The sequence below is a fragment of the Parus major genome, chromosome 13 (genome assembly GCF_001522545.3).
Source record: "Parus major isolate Abel chromosome 13, Parus_major1.1, whole genome shotgun sequence".
In the NCBI taxonomy this organism is placed as follows: domain Eukaryota; kingdom Metazoa; phylum Chordata; class Aves; order Passeriformes; family Paridae; genus Parus; species Parus major.
This window is the reverse complement of record NC_031782.1, coordinates 14306292-14316641: the sequence shown is the minus strand read 5'-3', so window position 1 is coordinate 14316641 and position 10350 is coordinate 14306292.

Sequence of the window (10350 nt, the reverse complement as noted above, 5' to 3'; positions counted from 1 at the left end):
TAAAATCCTGATGTAGACTTATATGCAATATCCTAAGCTGTTAATATGTTGAAGTTCTGATGAAAGGAAATAGTACATAAACCAATTTGTTTTGGCAAGAGCGTGTGCCAAAAGTAAGCCCTCCCTTGATGTGTCAGTAGAGAAATAAACACAGGAGGGAGGAAAAATGCTGGAGAAACAAACACAAATAGAGTTTGGATATAGAAACACTATAGGTTTACAAATAGTATCTATTAAACAAACATGAAGACTGGAAAGTTAAACAAAACTAAGTTCCCCAGACACATGAAAGCCCTTACTAGTAAGGCTTAAAATAAAACAGAAGATATGAAATTGAAGTGATGAGGTGATTGTTTCTCTTCCCAGTTTGCATTCTTGAAAGGCTTTACTACATGAGCTGCTCACAAACTGGGGAAAATGCAAGGTTCTCATTTGGGCTGTGATTATAATTTTCCTATCTTGTCCATGAGACGGAATTTTGCTTTGTGGCCTACTTGGAGGACAGAAGTTTTTGGTTGTTACTTTGTACCACAATAATTTGCTTGCAAGGCTTGGTGGCCTGTTGAATGTGTGGTTCCAGAGAATCAGGTGTATCTTGTAGGAGTCTGTTGGGTCATGAGAAGTGAAATAACTTCTAGAAAAGAAAAGGTCTGGAGTCATGCGAGGCTCTCCAGGACAATAAAAGTGCCTGGAGAAATGGTGGAGGAGCAGGTGAGCAATTTGCCTCCCCTTGGACAGCAAGCCAGGCTGAACCACAGCCTGAAGAGGCTTCTCTGTTTTATGCTTCACAACTTTCAAGTACATGGAGAGTTCTCTTCAGAGCTGTGGAGCCCTGTTCTGGCACAGGCTATAGCAAAAGTGGTGCCACTTTACCATCACTCACCTCAGGTTATAAAGCACTGAGTTTCAGGGTGCCGGGGCAGGTGAACTCCTAAGTCTGTGCTTTAAGCTGTAAATGAATTGACATCCTAATTCCAGTCCTTGAAGGGCTTCCTAATGCACTCCCCATTAATAAAAACAACATGAAAACAACACAAATAACCCATAGTTTAAGTGCTACAGCTATCAGAGTTACCACAATCTCAAGAACATTGCAAATCAAAGGACAGCTAACCTATTTCACCATGATGGTATCTTTTCTCCAGAGAAATATGTCATGCTGTCACTTGGTGCCAGAGAGATGTAGTAACCTTAGTTTGCAAAATAAATATCCTGGAACTTACCTGGTTGTGTTCTATAGGATCTGTAGTTCAAATGATAACAACTTTGCCAGTTTTGAACATCAAATTATTGTAAAATAATTGAATCTTTGAGTGCTAATTGCAAATATGAAGATCAAAAAATCCCAGAAGCCTGGCTCCTTTCTGTACATTCCTTCTGCAATAATGTAACATGACTGATGTGGATTTAGCTTGATGAAATTAAAGAAACTTTATGCAAAGGGTTCATTTAAAGTTCTCAAATGCTTTGAACAGTTTTTTAGCTTGTATTCCAACAAGTGTGGCTGCAGCATGTCAGCCTCTTTGGAGGCTGGTAAGTAGCATGTGACTGCTCCATGACCATCAGCCATGAGACCCTTGCAGTTCATTTTTTACTGACTGTAGGTGTCTAGTAGGGTTTTTTCACCTCATTGGTTTGAGGGATTTGCAGAACTGATAGTTTCCCCTGGGGCCAGCCGTGTTGAGGGAGGGAAGGAGAGTTTTGCCTTTTATCCTACATATCTGTTGTGAAGATAGCATTTAAACCACCACTCAGTCATGCTCTTGAGAGGACTGTCTGAGATGTTCTAGGCCGTTTTGCTTCTTGGGGAGTTACAGGTTTACGAAAAACAGCTTGTTTGGCTAATTTAGGTGCATGGCTCCTTGGATTACTTCTCTTCAAAAGCTAAAACTTACCTGGGAAAATTGGCTTGGTTTCCATAGTACAACATGCTGGGAATTACAGCACCAGGAGTTTTCATCTTTGCAAAAAGTCCTGTGTATGTACCAAAAAACCCCAGTTGGTTTTTCCTGCATGAAAGGCAAACTGATCCTTCCTTGTTTTATACTCGTTTGTATATTTGCTGCTAGGGTGCCTCTCTCACTGAAGTAAACTGAACTCAAATGCTCAATTAGGACACTTAACTCCAAGAGCAGAGCCCTGAAAGGATGGAAGGGAGGGAGCCTTGCCTTCTGGGAGGTATTGTACCCACAGAAGGGTTGTGAGATCAACAGGAAGAACCACTGCACAAAAGGGCCCCAAGGATGGATAAAGCAACCTGTAGCTGTACCTTGAGCAAAGCTTTTCAGTGGGACATTCCATCCCCACCCTCCCACCACTTCTCACTGCCAAAAATAAAAGCACTTTCTGGTTCAAGACTTTATTAGAAGTGGTTTGGAACTATAAACAAAGATTGCCCTTTTTGATTTCTGCTGTGTTGAGGGAAATACAATAGTGTGATGTAACTAGAAAGGGAAGGGTGGCACCAGATGCCAGATTCCATTATCTTCCTAGCTGGAACAATATGTAGGCACTGCAGGTTTTGGCTCACTGAGTTGAAAGTGAGATGACTCATGTAAAATCTTAGCCTTAGGAGTCTTGTTCATTCTGATAATCAGTAACTTAATTAATGCAAATCTCTGAAAACTAATGAAAAGCAAACAGAAATGTATTTGATTTACCACTCCTGTAACTGACTCTCCTTGAGTAGGAGCAGAATTAGTCAGCTCCACTGCAAGATGCAACAGGCTGGGTTGTGCTTTCAGGGAAGGTGATCGCTTAGGGTAATTATGAGACTGTTAATAGATAGCAGTCCAAAGACTTATCCTCTGATGATGATTAGAGAAATTGATAATCCACCTGTTTTCTTCTGCTTTAATCTGTGTATGACTCATGGCTAGAGTGGGCTTTTATGGTGCTCAACCTAAAAATGGTCAGCAACTGACCAGGCACGTTTGCCAGCTGTGGTTGAATGGATATTCCCAGAACTAAATTCTTTCATGTGCTGGCTGTTGACTTATTCATTTCCTGGGAATGATCAGTTTTTGATAAAACTAATAGTGGTAGAGGGTGGCATCAGGTTTTGATATGGAAGACTCAATTTGAATTGCTGCTGTCACTAAATTAATTATAACTTGGAGGTTTTTCTTAATTTAGTTTTATTTTAAAACTGCTCTATTGCATGTTCTTGATGCTGAGCTGTATTCCTCTATCTATAAAGGTGGTGTTTAACTATGGAAAGAGAGCTATGAGGTTTCTACTTCAGGTTTGATAGGCATCTTTAAAATAAGAATAATTGCTTAGAAGACATGTTTTTTTCAAAAGTATTAAGCATAAGAAAACCTAGACAGATGATATCAGAGTTGCTGGATAATTGAAATCACCTCACAGGCTCTGGTAGGTGCTTTTTACATGAGAATTAGTTGTTGACTGATCTTAGCATGAGATTGCTTTTTCTTAAATCCCCACCTTTTTAACCTCTATTGAGTAATGAGAATAGATCAAATACATAGCAAGTCTGTACATACCTCCAAGTGTTAAAATATACTTTGAGGCATCTGTCCCACCTAACCCTGACCAAAAAAAAAAAAGTTAAAAAAAAGGTAGTGGTGGAAATGGGGTAAGCCTTAAGTGATGTGTGGGAAAGGAGCAGTGAAAATTACTCTCACAGGAATAATAAACTGTCATCTCTTCTAATGCCCTTCACTGCTGCTTCTGTCAGTTTGCACTGATATAAAAATACAAGATAGACACAATGGGCTTGAAACATTTTGGTGTCTGCAGTCTTTGTGGCTGCTGCTCTGCAGCTGAGGAGAGTACACACCATAGTTGGAAAATGTTCCATCTCGTAAATGAATAGTATAATTACAGAATATTCTGAGTTGGAAGGGACCCACTGGGAACATCAAAGTTCAACAACTCCTGTACAGGACAGCCCCAAGAATCCCATTGTGTGCCTGTACACTTCCATTAGCCCTTCTTTAGCTAGAGGATGGGAAGTTTGCCAGCTCTGATGCAGAGTCGGAGAGCTGCACAAATGACATGGATTTTTTCCAGTATTATTAGCAGTTGTTTCTTATGAGGTCCTAGTCCCTGTAAAATATACAATGGCTATCACTTCAGCTAGTTTTGCAGATAACAAAATGTCATCTCTTGTGTGGATCCATCAACTGCAGCACTGCCAGAATACTAATGTTGAGAATTCATTTGCTGAAGTGTTAGGAAACAGTCCCTGGCTCCAGTGTCCTTCATTTTTATTGCCTATCTTGTTTGGATGCACAATAAGCTTGGGCTTGGCCCCTGTTATCAAATTATTGTACGAGATATTGACTGAGCAAAATGTTCTCCTTTTCTCTTCTGTGCTATTACCAAGATAAATTTTGTATGTATTGAACCTCTGTGCAAGTACTGATAGACTTTTTCCTTGCAAACATCAGTTACCCTGGGATAGATGCTGCAGATAAGAACATGAGCGGATGAAAAGCAGTGGTGAGGAAAAAAATAATCAGTAATGCAGAAATGGTGTGTTCTCTAGGAAGAGTTTGTTTATTTTTCAGTTATTATCAATGCTTATCGCTTTCCACAAGAAATTGATTTATTTTTAGATAAATAGAATGACAGTAGTGGTTGCTCTCTTTGTGTTTGATTTATCGGTTTCAGAGGTTGTGTGTCGCTTACAAGGAGTTGGAATGGCAAATGTTGCATTGTCCAAATGTATTTTGTGTTTTTTTTGAGTCACAGCCTTTGGGGGAGGAGGACACATCTTTTGAGCTGAGAAGTCAAAAGGAATAAAAATGCACATGAACACTGGAGGTTCATGTGCATGAATCCATCCTCAGGATGGATCATGACACAGGGTCCTCCTTTAGCCCCTTTAACCCTCCCAAGTTACTTATCCAAGGCCTTTCCAGTTTCTAAGAGCTGCAAGTATGGAAATAAACTGCTAAAATCCTCCTTAGGATGTTCATTTATAGCTTGTCGATCAGGAATGCTGCAAGAGAGGAGGATTTCAATGTCACAGTAAAACTCTCTAACAACAATCAAGATGGAATTTTTAACTGCTGGAATTTGAGCGTGGGCTTAGGAAGTTTGGAGAGGTCAGGTTAAATGGACAGGAAAAAAACCACAGCTGCTTGTAACTCCATGGGACTTACTGATTTTAATGCCCTCCCCTTCTTCCCCCACCTTAGTAAGGGGTCCAAAAATAATTCACAGCAACTCTTGGGGACATTGTATTTCATAATATTACTGGATAATGATGCTTTTTTCAGTTAATTCTGAGCTAAATAGATAATTTACTTGTAATAAATTAACACTGAAAAGTTGATGTGAAGCCTTATTCTCAGAAGTCAGAAATTTCCTCAGTGATTCTTGGAATGACCATGATGAAATAAATGCCCATTAACTCAAAAACAGACAAGGACCCATTTTTCCCCAGTGCTGTGAATTCTGTGCACTTTGTCAGTCTTTCCTGGTGTTTGTGAATATTGCAGCTCATGTTGAGAAACTTGACTCCTTTGCTCAGAAAAATCAAAGCATTTACATGACTTATCCCATGCACTCAGTAGGTTCCTAAATGTCTTTGTGCCCCTGATTGAGGTGCAAAGCTTTGCACTGCAACACAAAGATGCACCTTTTTCTATTTGCACATGAATCCATCTGCAGAATGAGAGTGCAGGGAATTCCTGATGCTATCTGCAGATAAAATGGAGCTTTATTGACTGCTTCTGTTGTATCCACATAACTGCAACATCATTGTGGGAGGGACAGGAGACAGCTGAGCTCTCTCAGAACTTCCCTGGTGAGGTTGTCCCTGCCCTGATCCCCTCCCAGCCTGGACACCAGCTCCATCTGCCCCCTCTGCTTTTAGGCTTCTACACAACATTTAACAGAGGAACTTTGTTTAGCTTTTGCAATGTCTTCATGTCTAAAAAAACCCCATAGATTTTATTTCTGTGAAAAATGGTCTTGATCCAGAAGCTTTTAAGGTTTAGTTGGTGTGATCTGGAGCTTAAGAATGGTATCACAGGACTTTCTCCTCTGTAACTAACGGTATAATTTATGAACTGTTATAAAACTTAGTTTTTATATTGAAAGGAACAAGAAACTGAATCCCAACAGCTTCAGAGTTCAAGCAACTGGGTAAAATATAAAAGATAATTTTAATATATAGTCTATGAAAATGATTTTTTCTGAAATTTTCTCACTCAGACCAAAATACACACAGGTCAATTTGAAGAAAGCATTTAGGAGCTGTCTGCCACATGCACTCTAGTGATGATTGGAGTGCTGGCAACTCCCATTCCATGAATGATCTGATCAAATGATCCTCCAAGGAGTGTGCTGCTGATGGCTCTGGGCAGTGTCCTTGGATTCCTGCACTGAGCTCTGGCTATGCTCCTCTGCAGAAGACTCATTTGCAATTCTCTCTTCCTTCATCACCTTCAACAATCTCACCAGTGTTCCAGAATTTTGGCTGTGCTTCATCTTAGTGTCCATTTGTTTTCTTGCAGTCTGTCACTTTAATGCATAGCAGTTAATAAAATAACAAAAATGTCAAAAAGAAAAATGCAGTATGAGAGAAGTAGGTAGACTTCCCAGCAAAAATTGAAAAATGAACTTGAGCAGATTCTAAAACAAACACAACAGCCAGCAGAGAATTGAACAACTACCAGGAACTGGGCAGTGCCATTGAGAGCTGAACTTGCTTTGCTTTTTTCTGGGAAAGTGTATTTAAACCAGTCTTGCCTTAGAGGTAATCAGGTACATTCTTTCTCACCTGCCCAGAATGCAGGGAAAGATGGAACACCAAAACACTTGGACTGATGGGAATTGGGAAGATCCTAGATTTGACTGCACTCTTTATGTGCTGTAGTTCCTCACAATTGTGACAATGCAGATTTAGCATTTGCCAATGACACTTTCACTTTACAGTTTTTTTGTTTAAATCAAAGTTTGATCCATCTTAGAGCATAAGAAAAAACTGAACAAATGCTTTCAGCAATTTAAATTGGCATCAATACTGTTAGAAACTGAGCTAAGAGCTCAGTGGATGTGGATGCTGAGGCTGGAGCTCATCTTTCCTTCACCCTCCAGGATATAATATTGCCAGTAAATACAGAGGCATGTGGGCTGTGACTCAAATGCAAAAGAGAAGGTAGGTTAAGAAATTACTTTGAGATAACTTGGGGGTCAAGAAGAGTCTGAACTGTTTCTTTTGGGGGGTCAGGAATTGTGATTTTTCAGATACAGATGGAACAAGCAATGCTGGTGATCCCCAGCTGGAGCAAGGTTTAAAACTTTAAACAGATCAGCAAAGATATAAAGGTGTTGAGGAAGGACTTAATCTTCCTGTCTTATAAAGTTAAGTAGAATTTCCAGTATAGAAACTTCAATTCTTGGTGGCTTTCAAAAAAAAAAACATGTCTGACAATTCTTCTGTGGTGTAACTGTCTTTTATGAGAGCCAACACACTGGCTATGCAGGAACCAAATTTATTTTAGAAAAATTGCTGTGTATGAATGACATCAACTCTGTCTTGCTGTGGAATGGATGTCTCAGTGACTTAATGGATGGAATGTAACAGCAAACAGAACAGGGAGAATTATGAGCTTTTATGGTTTTTGTGAATATGTGAACAATATTTTGAAAAGCCAATTTAGTACTCCACTGAATATTGATGTCAGTAGCATTATTTTAAATCATTCACTTTATTGAAGTAGAAAGTGACAAACCATTTAATCTTACACTGTGCAACAGAAAAAGCATTATCTAATTTTCATCTCTCTTTTAAATTGTCCCTAAGTCAAATAGTTCAGTGCATGTGTGCTTGCACCATTCAGTCTTGGACTCCATTTGAGATAAATAGAAAGCAAAAAGGCTTTTATGAGATGTAGTTGTGATGATTGGAAGACCCTGAACTACAGTCAATTTCTGTGGCTCAACTGAGGTCAAACAGCTCAGGCAGCACTTGATCAAATTTAAATTAACATAGACCTGTGTGTATGGAAAGCACTGAAGGTTTAAATGGGCGAAAATGTTACAACTGAAAAGCTCTCATTGGCTGGAAGGTGCAAAAGAATTTTATATCTGGGGGAGGAAAAACAAAGAAGAAAAACTTACCAAACATTCTGTAAGGCAGAACTCTGCCAAACCCTGATCCCTCCCTGGGCTGCATGGGAGGAGCTGCCTGTCCTGAAGGCGGCTTCAAATGCAGTTTTTAAAGCATCTTGTGCAGAGGTTTAATGTCTCTCATTCCTTTATTTCATATATAACAATGCTGCTGGGGAAATTGGAAGCTCGGAATATTCACCTGGATGGAGGTTAAGGTGTTTCTTTGAAACCATTCTCAGCTCCAGCTGGTATGTGTGCCAAGTCATACAGGCAAAGAAAACTCCTTGGTTTCTTTGTACCACCTGCTATGTGAGATATAACTCATTTGCAATACTTCATCATTGTTGTTATTATTATAAACTGCAAGTTTAATTTCAATAGATGTTTACTAAAAGTGATTGTTCTAATGGTTTATGCATTCTTCATATTAAATATGTAAATTCTATAAACAATTGAAGCACTGAAGTGATTTTATAGAGATTGGCAGGGTTTTTTTGAGGTCTTCCCTGATATGGAGCACTTTGCAGCTTTTTTTCCCCCCCTTTTGAAGGCTGGAGTTCGTGGTTTCATTCTGCCGTGTTAGGATAGCTGAGGTTTGTGTGAGTCTCCTCACATGTGATGGGCAGTGTCATTCCAGCTGAGACAGAAATACTCAAAACCAGGAAGATTATTGCCATTTGGCAAGTTAGTTGTTAGTGTAGTGAATGGATTTTAAAATGTAGTATAGAAGAAATTTCAGAGGATTAACAAAACTCTTTATCTTGGGGTTTGGTGAACTGTGTGAATAAATAGTTGGCAATTTCATTGTCAGGCCCAACACAGTGCTAAATCAAGTGTTTAGGTTATTAAAAAATACATCAATGTCATTGTGTTCATTACCCAAAGGTTTTACTCATCCTCTTGTTCTGGAGAGGAGATCTTGGCTCTGGGCAGTGACAAAGCTTTGTGGCAATATTCCCTCAAGTTCTGAGCCTTAAAGCTCCAAAACAAATGGAGAGCCACAATTCCATGTCAGACTTCAGTCTCAGACTTCACTGAGAGCATAACAGATGCCAGTGGTCACTAAGAAACTTTGTGAGATGAGCATGGCAATGTAAAACATTCCTAAAGAATACCCAAACTCAACATTTGATGGTAAAACCAAGCTCTGCTTAAGGGACAACAGATGTTTTTTCATCTGCCATAATTCCAATGTTTAACAATCCCCCAAGATGAACCAACTATTTGTCTAAGGTTTTGTTATCCTCCAAAGATGAAAAATAACTTTGAAGCTGGGCCAGGAAAACACAAAATTGGTTTGTATAACACATAGGTAAAATCTACATGGGGCAGCTGTGGTTTTGGACTTTATTTTATCCAACTCCTATTCTACTTTTTCAGTGGGCTGTAAGTGTACAGTGCCACTTGGGAGGTCTCCTTCCAACTCCTGTCTCTCAAAGTTTAGGTACGACTTTGTGATCTTTAAATGCAAACACAAAAAAAACCAAGATAAAAATACATGGCCACTTCAAATAGAAGCCCATTTTACAGACAGAGAAAGAAGGAATTATTGAACACTTATTACCACAATAATAATAAATAAAAATGAATTGTCAAGAGAGGCAGATCAGTATTTTAAATAAAGGGTTGAAATAAAAATCAAGAGTTTTTCTACCGAATTCATAGTGGTATAATTTAAGTAAAATCTTGAAGCTTGTAGTCTTCAGCTTTCAAACTGAAATAATCTAGGAAAAAATATAATTAAATGAATCTGCTCTTATGCTGTACAGATAAAAAACTCAACTAAATACCCAAAGCAAAAAATGCAAACCAGAACCCTGAAGGCTGTAGTGGTAATATATCTATATTTAATAGCTACAAGTTAGGATGTTGTGTCATGTTCTCAAAACTAATAATAATTTTAATAATAAAATGACACTGTGCCTTTTTCTGATTATTTTTTTATTTTTTATTTCTAAACCTTTCCAGAGGTGTTAACTGTGCACCTAAATACTATTCCCTAGTGATGAACAACTACTGGAAATGGTATTTCTCTACCAATATTAGACTAATGTTTCTTAACACTGGTCAAGAATGTCTCACTGTAGTGGCAGAAAGTAACTTGGGTCCAGTGCTAATTATCCCCCAGGCAAAGAAGGAGCTCTTCTGATCTCTCCTGAAATAAGCACTTGTTTGTTTGTGTTATCTCTGTGCACTCAGGTTTGCCTCCCCTTAGGCTGCACTCCCACTCTGTGAGTCTTATCCAAGTCATATTTTGGT